The sequence below is a fragment of the Salvelinus alpinus genome, chromosome 17 (genome assembly GCF_045679555.1).
Source record: "Salvelinus alpinus chromosome 17, SLU_Salpinus.1, whole genome shotgun sequence".
Taxonomy (NCBI): Eukaryota; Metazoa; Chordata; class Actinopteri; order Salmoniformes; family Salmonidae; genus Salvelinus; species Salvelinus alpinus.
The window spans coordinates 37485420-37499519 of NC_092102.1; the positions used below are offsets into that span (position 1 = coordinate 37485420).

At 46.5% G+C, this 14100-nt stretch overlaps 1 protein-coding gene across 3 annotated transcripts in view; it reads right to left on the reverse strand.

The window, feature by feature from the left end:
* LOC139542905 (sodium/potassium-transporting ATPase subunit beta-1-interacting protein 4-like) overlaps positions 1-14100 on the reverse strand; it is a 130892-nt gene that overhangs the window by 86909 nt on the left and 29883 nt on the right. The window lies entirely within an intron of this gene.

Genomic DNA, 14100 nt, shown 5'->3' on the forward strand with positions numbered 1-14100 from the left:
GATGGAAATCTTGATTTCTAAGCAAGCAGAAGAAATCTCATCACTGAATCTCTCGCTCCGTACTCAAGACCTCTATTTGCAAACCATGACAGATAAGTTTGAGACCGAAAGGAGCAAGTGCGACACTCACGTGTCCAAAATCGGTACTCTAAGCGCTCAAGTGGACTCTGCAATGCAGCAGAATACCACCCTTAGGTACCATCTGGAGGAAGTCCAGAAGGGTCACGCTCTACAGCGGGACTATCCATCCAAGCAACCGGAGCCCGGTACTCAAAGGAGTGAAGACAATAGGTTTCAGACATTGCCTCCGTCAGGTGTCCCCCAGTCTTCTCCGCTTGGCCATTCGGCACTGAGTAATATGGCGCCTCTTGGCCAACAAAGCCAAAGCTTGGCTTCTCCTCTTGGCCTTTTGGCCCCACTTTCCCCACAGGATAAAGCCCACCCTCTCGCCCGCTTGACGCGGAATACCTTGACAAACTCGTCAAGTATTTCCCCACCTTTGACCCCGTTCCAGGTCAGCCAAACGATACTGAGACGTTCCTAGCTGACATAGAGGACGCGTTGGATGGCTACCCGAACGCTACGGGTTCTGACAGGGTTTACCTGTTGAAGCGAACGTCGAATAGACACGTGACAAGGTTCATTCGCCTACAACAGCAACACGTGCTAAATGACTACGCTAAACTTGCCACAGCTTTGAAATTAGAATTCAGTGGTTCTGCAACTCGCAAACACGATAGCTCACTGGCTAACACGGTCAAACAAGCTCGGAATGAGCACCCACAAGCTTACTATCATAGGCTTCGTTCAGCTTACTTTGGCCTACTCACTGAAACAGGCATGGAAGACCTGTTACCATTTAAACAAATGTTCCTGTCGAACATGTATCCCACCTTCATTACCTACTTGGGCACTGCAGCCCACATTGGCTTGCCTATCTTACAACTCAGAGAGCTTGCAAGCACAGCTTTTGAGGCATCAAAAGCTCGCAACGCCAAGAGCCCTGACCACTCGGTTTTGAAGTTTGACCAGGAGCACTCACTCCAGTCAGAGGGTGCATTATCAGGTATTGGAGCGTTAAGAGATGACGCACAACAACAGTTTCTACCACGAAACCATGATTCCAATAACTTCCGCGGTCGAAATAACTGTAAAGCACGTCGCCATCAAAACGACTACCGCTACAATCGACCTGTTCACTACGTTCCTGCACCCAACCCACACAAAGTGTCAGAGCACAAGGGTAACAAAGGGTTGAAGGATGATCAAAACGTAGACCAATGTTCTCCAGAAGTTCCACTACGTGAAGAACTAAAGCGAGAAACATTTGAGAAAAGGGTAAAAGATAAGTCACAAGGACTAGACAGGGAATTACCGGACTCCAGGTCCGCAGGAATTAACACCCATAGCAAGGACGTTAAAATTCAAATCCCTCCTGCTTTCACTCGAAACCCTATCCAGGGCCCGATTGACCAAGAAACAAGCCCACGGGCTTTGTCTATAAACTCTGATACAAAGGTTGCGAAGAAAAAGGTCAAACGCTTCGTTAAAGCCAAGCCCACTCAAAATCGTAAAAGTCAATCTGCTTCCACCTTGAACAGAATTGACACATCACGTTGTTGCGAAAGACCACTTCACTTTGTGGGGAATATGTCCACTAAACACGAATCGAAACGACCATACCTGGAAACAGTCCTGGAGGACTGCTTAACTTGTCATGCGCTAATTGATTCGGGTGCGACAATATCACTCATCTCTCAAACATTGTTTGATGATCTAAAAAGGGCTTTGAAGCCAACTAAACGTTGGTTAAAAGTGGAACGATGCGACACTACACTTCGAGGGGTCACGCAGACTACCTCGCCTCTCACATTGAGCGTCATGCTGAAACTACACTTCAAGGACATATCGCTCGTCCACCCTGTGTATGTTACTAGCCTCGAAACTGTACCCCTGCTACTGGGAGCAGACTTGATGGATCGGTTACTCCCATTGATGGATTGGAAAACCAACCAGGTATGGTCACAGGCTACCGTGCCTTCTCCACCGACCACACTGTCTTTCCCTAACGCTAGCTGCAACGCAGTCAGTCACGAGGGGTATCTGTCGGAAGCACCCCTTGGGAAAAAGACATTTAAAAACCACTTGGTGCAGAATCCGATCCAAGGAGATATTACGATATCTCAACGCATTCCATCAGCCAATCTGATGGACAATTATTTTCACGTTTTCGAGCCAGCTGTCTCTGTGAATGAGCTACTTCCCTCCTCCGTGCAGTCATGCAATACGGTAGTTGAGATGAACTTCTCTTGCCCTTCGGACACTTCCGCAAGCACTGCGGCTGTCTCAGCAAGAAAAACATCGATGCGCAGAGTATACTCTGCTTCCGATGACACACCTTCCGCTTTGTGGGGGACTGTCAACCCTTACAATGACACTAATGGCGTCAGTCCAGCAACTGACCCGATAATTCCCACTGGTGAAACACTTTGCGATATCACAGACCGATATCCTCGTCTCAGTTCGCAGGTACTGAAGAGGTTGCCACACGCGGTCGCGGTGGTGACTGACAGACCTCGACAGCCACTGAGGGTGTTGAAGCACAAACACCAGGAGATTTGGTTGAAAGGTTGCAGCCATTCTCATAACGCGGCCACTGACAACTCGTACATAGGGTCCGAACCTTTCGTTTGCGCCTCGGATACCAACACCACATGCTGGTGGGGGGGTCCCGAGACGCAAAGGGGGGGAATAGTAGCCCAGACCCATGATGAGCCTTATCGAGGCCGGTGGGGGGGTCGAGACTACGGACAACACCGTACGTGTGTAAATCAAATCTAGTTGTATAAATCAAATCTAGTTGTAAACTCCCATTTGAGAACAGTGAGGAGCAGACAGGCCCCTAGACGGGGATTATCTTAGAACACATCTAAGATATTACTGAGGTGTACCACACTGGTCGTAAAGGAAGTCCAGTGGACTTGTCCACCTCCAAAACAAATGGCAACAATAATCATTCCTTGCCATGTGTAGTAGTCACTACAAGACAACTAGTAAAATGCTCTAATCATGTATTCCTGTAGGATAACATTTCAGAATAAATCGGTAGGACGACTGGACCCCTTGAGTACCAGTACCAATACCACAGTCAGCCCAGCAACACTCAGTAAGAGGATTAGTAACCTCACTTAAATTGCTTTTGATAACAGCGACTGAGTCTGAGTCACTCAGAGTGCAGCGCGGGGAAGGGAATCTCCATTGCACTCTTCCAATGGTTACACACGCCACTAATAAATAGAACCCTCCGTTCAGGAGAAAAGTTATTAGAAGTCAGGAACCACGATCACACCATGTACGACTGGTCTAATACTTAGTACTTCCGTCATGAGGTTAGCTCCTCCGTGGATAACATAGCTATGAAGAATACTTCTTCATACCTACTGCCACTACAATAGTGGAAGACAGTGACTGGTAGTAAAACCACTACAGACTCCCTCGACACCAATTCTGACTGACCTCCAGGCATTGACCTGAAAATTACCTGACTACGTCAGACTCATTCTGAACAAGTTGTAATCTGCCAGGATACTTGGTTTTCTTCCCTTGACATGTGTGCTTGCGTACGCATAAACGCACATGTACAACGGAACATCCAATTAGGATTTATGCTAGGATCACTTAAGGGTCCGAGCAAAATACCAGCCTTAGTAAAGTTGAACAGTTATTTTGAGGCCTTTAACTCTACAGCTACAGCACACACCAGTTTTCTTCTCAGAAGTCCATAGGTCATCCCTGTAGACTGCCCAAAACTAGTGCCTTACAGCTGTAGACGTATCATATAGTTATCAACTTAGGATAGTACCCTAACCAACACCCCGCAAATTAGAAGAGCCCTAGATATGACATTAGACAATGCCATGATAGGGTCATTTTGCCAAGACCATGGACATAGATAGAATACAGTCCAATTAGATGGTTAAGGTGGCATAACTATATTTTGTTTTGTTTATGCTTTCATTTCATTTTGTTTCATTTTCTTCGGCATGTAGAAAGTGATAGAGCCATAAACAACTTCCCCATACAACCATCAGTTAGTGCCACAACGCCGCTCATTTGGGAGGAAATGTAATGATATATTTCATGAGTGTGTGTGCGTTGTTAACATCTGCCTAAGTTACTGCCCAGATCTTCCAGTCTGGACGACCAGACGACGGGTCCGGAACGGCGATCCCAATCCGGACCCCCGCTGCCCAGCCATGGAGCAGACTTCTTCATTTGCAGACACCCTACCCGGGTCGACCACACCAGAGGGGGGGACTGCCACAGCGATCACCAACTGGACATCTGCTGTCCAGCCATGGAGCAAACTTCTTCATTCGCACAAACCCTACCTGGGTCGACCACCAGATGGGGACCACAACGATGGTCCACAACCAGGACAACCCACGGTCATTTGTATGTTGGTTTGCAACATGCAGGTTAATCGCAAGATTGAACCCAACATGGGGGGACTGTCATGACGTTGGGTTGGGGGTAGGTTTACGACAGTCATAAATACCTCTTTCCCCCTTTTTCTCTCTCCCCACTATAACTGATGTGACATAAGGAAACCCATGGGTTAACATAGAGATTCTGGGTAACATCAGAAGTTGGGGGAAAATTAAATATATTCTGGTAATGAAAACCCACTGTACATATGCGGTGGTACTTAAGGTATATTATGTCAGTTCGGTTGCCCTCTGACACATTCTCATCAATGATAGAATGACATAAACGCTACTGTGAAAAGTCTAAACGTCAGAGGTATCGGATTCACATGGAATTGTTGTTTAATTCAAATGTTTGAATATGACATTGTTTGTGAAGAGGTGAAATGTAATTTTACCTTCCAAATGAGAGATCTGTGTTTTCATAAATTTGGCTTCTGCTCAACCAGGGGCCCGCCCCTGTGAAGAGACCTGGGTAATAGACTTTTCAGACACACCCCTCTACCTCCACTATATAAAGCCAGTGACAAAAATGTAACTTCCTGTTCCGGGTACATTTTGGATGACGATCCGATGTCAGGATGGTTCAGACAATAACTACAGAACTAGGCCAACATCAGCATGGACTTTGATTGTGAATGGTATGAACTTTGAACTCGTGTTCACTACAGAAGTGATATCTCCTAGCCGTTGAGTTGGCAACAGCTGCTACAAACGCAGGTTAGGAAGGACAGTCCGAGTATCCCGTCTTCCACACACAACGTTACTACAAAGTATCCCGTGACAACCAGAGACATTCTCCAAAGGACAGAGGACTCGGGTTGGCGATACGGTCTTCCATCTACCACCAACCTACTGAAGCGCAGCTCAGAGTAAATATGTATTGCATTTTCTTTCTCAAATGGGCGGTAATTTAGAATGCATCAGATACTGATTTACGAGAGCACAGCTCGCCTATGTTCGAGTCTCCCGCTCTTTCACTAAAATCCCGCCCCTTCTCTTTGTGTAACAAGCTGTCATATCTATTCCGCCCGCTAGGGACGTTTTCTGTATGACGTAATTTGTGATCAAGTTATGATCTAATTGTATATGTGTGATTCTGTGTGATTAGTTAGGTATTTAGTAAATAAATAATTAAACCCAATTTTGTATTGCTGATTCAACTTGTTAGCCAGGATTCTTGCAGATAATCAAGGACTTACAACTTTCAGATGAGACTGAATAAAATGACGATTAATGTGACGGCTATTTAGTAAAATATTACAAAATCTTTAAGAGTTTATTCGAAAGATAACAGCTCTATAAATATTCTTTCGTGGTGTCCCTCTCTAGTTAATTAATAGAATAGCATGTCATAATAATAAATCTGGCATAGTCAAAGACACGACAGTACCCTAGGCCTACCTCTATGTTCCTGTAGCAAACAGCTCCTCACACCAAGGCTCTTAGAGCGTAAAGCACCAGCCTGTTCACAGCCAGCAATGCCAGAGAAGCACACATTCACACATACAAATGCACTCAAAAGCCCCCCATTTTCTTGTAGTTGTAGTTTTATAAATGGAACATGTAGACATATCAATAAGACATACTCTCTCAAAGAACAGGGCTGCTTGGAAGTTCACACCAAATGTTTAGAAAGTTCAAATGTTTTGTAAAGAAACATTAACATCCTAAGCCACATTTACTGCCTGTCGGATTAATGGCAGTCGTTTGGTAATAAACATGTTCTGTGGTTCTGGAATGGTATTCATCCATTCTCTCTGAGTTAATGATCTCAGCCAGCACTGCTAATTACACATAGGCCTAGTCCTACAGGGAACACCATTAGAAGTGCTAGAGAGATGGAATTAAGCTTACACGCACACACTTCACGCATTTACACATAGGCCTAGTCCTACAGGGAACACCATTAGAAGTGCTAGAGAGATGGAATTAAGCTTACACGCACACACTTCACGCATTTACACATACATTAATAGGCTTATAGTTTTAATGCTGAAATGGCTCGTTAGGTAATCTCTTAACATTCAAACAGCTGATTTAGTTCTGGATGCTGAGATGACTTGTTATATGACTGTATACATTACACTTAGGGCTGTTTCTCACTCCTCCCTCTCATTTATGTATCCTTCTCCTCTGTTTCTCCTCTCATCTTCCTCACTGTCTGAAATCTAATACACGTACACTCTTTGAAAAAAGGGTTCTTCAGCCATCCCAATAGGGGAACTCTTTGGTTTGAGGAATAACTATTTTTGGTTCCAAGTAGAATCCTTTTGGGTTCCATTTAGAACCCTCTGTGGAAAGGGTCCTACATTTCTCTCTCCTTTATGTACCATTCTCCTCTCATCTTCCTCACTGCCTCCCCCATCCTCCTTCCTCTCCTCCACCGCTCCCTTTCTCAGTAACCAGTCCATGACTCCCAGGGTTTTCCCATTACTTTCAACTGATAAGGCAGGGAGATGGCTTTTTACACAGGTCTCTCTCCTTTCTCTCATTAACCCCCGGTTTCTCCCTTTCCCTCTCCTCCATAGCTGTCTCTGCCCCCATCCCCCCAGTAGGCCCAGTGACCTAGCCATGACCACATTTTTCCAGTGATAGGAGCTGACTGACTGTACATGCCATCCCATCCCATGGCAGATTGGCTGGTGCCCAGACAGTAACCCCATTACATACACAGCCGACACTGTAACAGAAAACTGTAATTTATACAGTAATTTTAGGTATTATCAACAGTAACAAAAACTCTGAAATGTTTACCTGCAGCATAATGTAAATGATTGGGTGCATGGTATTGTTGTTTTGAGGCATGCCTTGTAAGAGGCTATATTTATTGCACCCGTGAGTGAGAATAATGTACCAATTTAATTCCTATGTGGTTATAGTGCCTCATGTATAGGTTGGATTGGAGTGGCAGCAAGTCGTAAACCTTACATGTTTGAGCATTTTGCTATGTCCTTTTGGTCTGTTTTGCCCTGTTGTCTCTGCCAGTTTGGAAGCTTTTGTTAAGGCCTCTAGAAGTGCAAGTGATACAAACTATCACATGTTCATTAATATGCTGTAATGTGTAAATGTCCATTCATTCCGATTATAGTAGCATTGACTTTCTTTTTTACAGTATAATACAGTACATTTTACGTCATTGCAATGCATGTCATTACACAGTACTTGCTTTGATACCATATTTATATTACTGTAGGTGAACTGTAATATGAAATACAGAATTTTACTCACCACCGAGCTGTCTGTAAGATGCGTCCTAATTCACAGCAACCCCTTTACAGTGTAGCCTACAGTACATCAGCACATTACACACACAGAAACCCAGCAACATCACACAGATACAGCCTAACATCACAGGCCAACATGAAGGCCAAAGATAACCCGCATACACAGAGACAAGCAACTCCTTTCCTCTGACTTCCCGTTCTGGACTTTCATATCTTTCTCTTGTCTCTTCCTCCCACTCTTTTCCCTCGCATTTTTCCATCAGAATTTCCTGGATCATCAGAGACCGCTATAGTTGTCTTATTAGAGATCGTTTCAGATTTTTCCACCTCCACCTGGCTGGGAAGTTGGGTAGTGTCTTGGAGAGATTTCAAGGCTAACAAGAGCAGAGGATTTGGTTTTATCTTCTCTGGCACTTGTAGGCCTCTTGCCCTGCTTCTGCAGGAATGATACAGAGTTTAATCAGGGTCTCTGACATGGGGATGATACAATGCACTGCAACACACACACACAGTTCGCTTTGATTCCTTAGAGAAGTTGACAGTACAAAACCAGGACAGGGAGAACGAAGAACGAGACAGAGAGAGGGGGGAGAGCGAGAGCAGAAGAAAGAGAGAGAGAGAGGGGGAGAGAGGGGGGAGAGCGAGAGCAGAAGAAAGAGAGAGAGAGAGGGGGAGCGAGAGCAGAAGAAAAAGAGAGAGAGAGGGGGAGAGCGAGAGCAGAAGAAAAAGAGAGAGAGAGTGGGGAGCGAGAGCAGAAGAAAAAGAGATAGAGAGGGGGGGGAGCGAGAGCAGAAGAAAAAGAGAGAGAGAGGGGGGAGCGAGAGCAGAGAGAGGGGGAGAGAGGGGGGAGAGCGAGAGCAGAAGAAAGAGAGAGAGAGAGGGGGAGCGAGAGCAGAAGAAAAAGAGAGAGAGAGGGGGAGAGCGAGAGCAGAAGAAAAAGAGAGAGAGAGTGGGGAGCGAGAGCAGAAGAAAAAGAGAGAGAGAGGGGGGGGGAGCGAGAGCAGAAGAAAAAGAGAGAGAGAGGGGGGAGCGAGAGCAGAAGACAAAGAGAGAGCGAGGGGGAGAGCGAGAGCAGAAGAAAAAGAGAGAGCGGGGGGGGAGCGAGAGCAGAAGAAAGAGAGAGAGAGAGGGGGGAGAGCGAGAGCAGAAGAAAAAGAGAGAGAGAGGGGGGAGAGCGAGAGCAGAAGAAAAAGAGAGAGAGGGGGGGAGCGAGAGTAGAAGAAAAAGAGAGAGAGAGAGGGGGGAGCGAGAGCAGAAGAAAAAGAGAGAGAGAGGGGGGAGCGAGAGCAGAAGAAAAAGAGAGAGAGAGGGGGGAGAGCGAGAGCAGAAGAAAAAGAAAGAGAGGGGGGAGCGAGAGCAGAAGAAAAAGTGAGAGAGAGAGGGGGGAGCGAGAGCAGAAGAAAAAGAGAGAGAGAGAGGGGGGAGAGCGAGAGCAGAAGAAAAATAAAGAGAGGGGGGAGCGAGAGCAGAAGAAAAAGAGAGAGAGGGGGGAGAGCGAGAGCAGAAGAAAAAGAGAGAGAGAGGGGGGAGCGAGAGCAGAAGAAAAAAAGAGAGAGAGGGGGGAGAGCGAGAGCAGAAGAAAAAGAGAGAGAGAGGGGGGAGAGCGAGAGCAGAAGAAAAAGAGATAGAGAGGGGGGAGAGCGAGAGCAGAAGAAAAAGAGAGAGAGAGGGGGGAGCGAGAGCAGAAGAAAAAGAGAGAGAGAGGGGGAGCGAGAGCAGAAGAAAGAGAGATAGAGAGAGAGAGAGAGGGGGGGGAGCGAGAGCAGAAGAAAAAGAGAGAGAGAGGGGGGAGAGCGAGAGCAGAAGAAAAAGAGAGAGAGAGGGAGAAGCGAGAGCAGAAGAAAAAGAGAGAGAGAGGGGGAGAGCGAGAGCAGAAGAAAAAGAGAGAGAGAGGGGGAGCGAGAGCAGAAGAAAAAGAGATAGAGAGGGGGGAGCGAGAGCAGAAGAAAAAGAGAGAGAGAGGGGGAGCGAGAGCAGAAGAAAAAGAGAGAGAAAGGGGGAGCGAGAGCAGAAGAAAAAGAGAGAGAGGGGGGGGAGAGCGAGAGCAGAAGAAAAAGAGAGAGAGAGGGGGAGCGAGAGCAGAAGAAAAAGAGAGAGAGGGGGGAGAGCGAGAGCAGAAGAAAAAGAGAGAGAGAGGGGGAGCGAGAGCAGAAGAAAAAGAGAGAGAGAGAGAGAGGGGGGCGTGAGAGCAGAAGAAAAAGAGAGAGAGAGAGAGAGAGGGGGGAGCGAGAGCAGAAGAAAAAGAGAGAGAGAGACAGGGGGGCGTGAGAGCAGAAGAAAAAGAGAGAGAGAGAGAGAGGGGGGCGTGAGAGCAGAAAAATAGAGAGAGAGAGAGAGGGGGGAGCGAGAGCAGAAGAAAAAGAGAGAGAGAATGTGAAAAAGAATGACGGAAGGATTATAGGCGAAGTGACAAAACAAGATTAGCTTAAATCAACCCTTCCTTTCCTCCTCTTCCTCTTCCTCGTTCTCCCCCATCCTGTCCTAGATTTAAACACAAACTGTTTGGCTTTCGCCCTAATTAGCGAGACGGTAATTTATCGACTTCACAGGGATTCAGAAGACGTAAGCAGGAAGGAGCTGTCAGCAGTTTCCCCCATTCTCTTCCCCATAATTGACTAGGTACTCAGTAACACAGCTCCTTTCATCACCTTTCTATTATCATCCATCGTATATCAGACATGGGATGTTACCACTGGTGTTATTGTTGTCATCCATCCGTTTGATGAGGTTTGATTAGAACAACATCATAAAACTCATCAACAACTTGTAAAATAAGGAGACGGAAAACAAAGATGGATCCTTGTTTCCCGCTTATTGCTCCTCACAACGCAGATGAGCTTGATGAGGCTCAACAGTTGCACACAGTGTGTAGCACTCCCAAATCAATTTATTGGAAATGATAACAAGTGATAGCAATGAACCCATTGAAATGGGAACAGAGATTAAGAGATATCATCTCGACACACATACACAGTAAAATGGTCAATATAACCATTTGAATGGTTAAAACAGCCTCCAGGGAGCAGGAGCTCACCAGACAATCTCTCTCCTTCTTCTTCTGCATCTCCCTATGAAGAGCATAACAGTGCCATTTCTACACATAGTACAACCTCAACCTTCACCAATGACAACTGGAGTGTGGACTCTGCAGGTTCACTGTCCTCTGTCAGCGTGGACTCTGCCCAAACAGACAACGTGGTGAAGAAGGCGCAGCAGCGCCTCTTCAACCTCAGGAGGCTGAAGAAATTCGGCTTGTCACCAAAAGCACTCACAAACTTTTACAGATGCACAATCGAGAGCATCCTGTCGGGCTGTATCACCGCTTGGTACGGCAACTGCTCCGCCCACAACCGTAAGGCTCTCCAGAGGGTGGTGAGGTCTGCACAACGCATCACCATGGGCAAACTACCTGCCCTCCAGGACACCTACAGCCCCCGATGTCACTGGAAGGCCATAAAGATCATCAAGGACAACAACCCCCCGAGCCACTGCCTGTTCAGTCCGCTATCATCCAAAAGGCGAGGTCAGTACAGGTGCATCAAAGCAGGGACCGAGAGACTGAAAAACAGCTTCTATCTCAAGGCCATCAGACTGTTAAACAGCCACCACTAACATTGAGTGGCTGCTGCCATATGTAACAGTATAACTTTAAACCGCGAACCAGGGACCCTCTGCACACATCAACAACGGTCGCCCACAAAGCATCGTTACCCATCGCTCCACAAAGCATCGTTACCCATCGCTCCACAAAGCATCGTTACCCATCGCTCCACAAAGGCCGCGGCCGGGAACCACTACTTCTAGGTTTCAGAGCAAGTGACGTAACTGATTGAAACGCTATTAGGGCGTACCCGCTAACTAGCTAGCCATTTCACATCCGTTACACTCACCCCCCTTTCTACCTCCTCCTTTTCCGCAGCAACCAGTGATCCGGGTCAACAGCATCAATGTAATATTATAGCTTTAGACCGTCCCCTCGCCCCGACACGGGCGCGAACCAGGGACCCTCTGCACACATCAACAACGGTCGCCCACGAAGCATCGTTACCCATCACTCCACAAAGGCCACGGCCCTTGCAGAGCAAGGGGAACCACTACTTCTAGGTTTCAGAGCAAGTGACGTAACTGATTGAAACGCTATTAGCGCGTACCCGCTAACTAGCTAGCCATTTCACATCCGTTACACTCACCCCCCTTTCTACCTCCTCCTTTTCCGCAGCAACCAGTGATCCGGGTCAACAGCATCAATGTAATATTATAGCTTTAGACCGTCCCCTCGCCCCGACACGGGCGCGAACCAGGGACCCTCTGCACACATCAACAACGGTCGCCCACGAAGCATCGTTACCCATCACTCCACAAAGGCCACGGCCCTTGCAGAGCAAGGGGAACCACTACTTCTAGGTTTCAGAGCAAGTGACGTAACTGATTGAAACGCTATTAGCGCGTACCCGCTAACTAGCTAGCCATTTCACATCCGTTACACATACATGTAAAAAATTTATCACTAGCCACTTTAAACAATGCCACTTAATATAATGTTTACATACCCTACATTACGCATCTCATATGTATATACTGTACTCTATACCACCTACTGCATCTTGCCAACTTTATGTCATACATGTATCATTAGCCACTTCAAACAATGCCACTTCATATAATGTTTACATACACTACATTACTCATCTCATATGTATATACTGTACTCTATACCATCTACTGCATCTTGCCATCTTTATGTAATACATGTATCACTAGCCACTTCAAACAATGCCACTTAATATAATGTTTACATACCCTACATTACTCATCTCATATGTATATACTGTACTCTATACCATCTACTGCATCTTGCCATCTTTATGTAATACATGTATCACTAGCCACTTCAAACAATGCCACTTAATATAATGTTTACATACCCTACATTACTCATCTCATATGTATATACTGTACTCTATACCATCTACTGCATCTTGCCATCTTTATGTAATACATGTATCACTAGCCACTTCAAACAATGCCACTTAATATAATGTTTACATACCCTACATTACTCATCTCATATGTATATACTGTACTCTATACCATCTACTGCATCTTGCCATCTTTATGTAATACATGTATCACTAGCCACTTTAAACAATGCCACTTTATATAATGTTTTCATACCCTATATTACTCATCTCATATGTATATACTGTACTCGATACCATCTACTGCATCTTGCCTATGCCGTTCTGTACCATCACTCATTCATATATATTTATGTACATATTCTTCATCCCTTTACACTTGTGTGTATAAGGTAGCTGTTGTGAAATTGTTAGGTTAGATTACTCGTTGGTTATTACTGCATTTTCGGAACTAGAAGCACAAGCATTTCGCTACACTCGCATTAACATCTGTTAACCATGTGTATGTGACAAATAACATTTGATTTGATTTGAAGGTTCACTGTCCTCTGTCAGCGTGGACTCTGCAGGTTCACTCAAAGAGATCAAAGAAGAGGAAAAAGACAACACTCCTCAGTTGAACTTTGACCTCTGGAGAAATGTGTCCCCGACTCAGATCAGTCCACAGGACCAGGATCTGTTAATGCAGATGTTTCATTACAGCCCCCTAACCTTTCCCTAACCATCCATGCTATTCTCTACCCTCTCTGCTCTACCACCCCCTCCATCCTATTCTCTACCCTCTCCGCTCTACTCCACCCCCTTTCCATCCTATTCTCTACCCTCTCCGCTCTACCCCACCCCCTTTCCATCCTATTCTCTACCCTCTCCGCTCTACCCTACCCCCTCCATCCTATTCTTTACCATCTCCGCTCTACCCCACCCCCTCCATCCTATTCTCTACCCTCTCCGCTCTACCCCACCCCCTCCATCCTATTCTCTACCCTCTCCGCTCTACCCCACCCCCTCCATCCTATTCTCTACCCTCTCCGCTCTACCCTACCCCCTCCATCCTATTCTTTACCCTCTCCGCTCTACCCCACCCCCTCCATCCTATTCTCTACCCTCTCCGCTCTACCCTACCCCCTTTCCATCCTATTCTCTACCCTCTCCGCTCTACCCCACCCCCTCCATCCTATTCTCTACCCTCTCCGCTCTACCCCACCCCCTCCATCCTATTCCCTACCCTCTCCGCTCTACCCTACCCCCTCCATCCTATTCTCTACCCTCTCCGCTCTACCCCACCCCCTCCATCCTATTCTCTACCCTCTCCGCTCTACCCCACCCCCTCCATCCTATTCTCTACCCTCTCCGCTCTACCCCACCCCCTCCATCCTATTCTCTACCCTCTCCGCTCTACCCTACCCCCTCCATCCTATTCTTTACCCTCTCCGCTCTACCCCACCCCCTCCATCCTATTCTCTACCC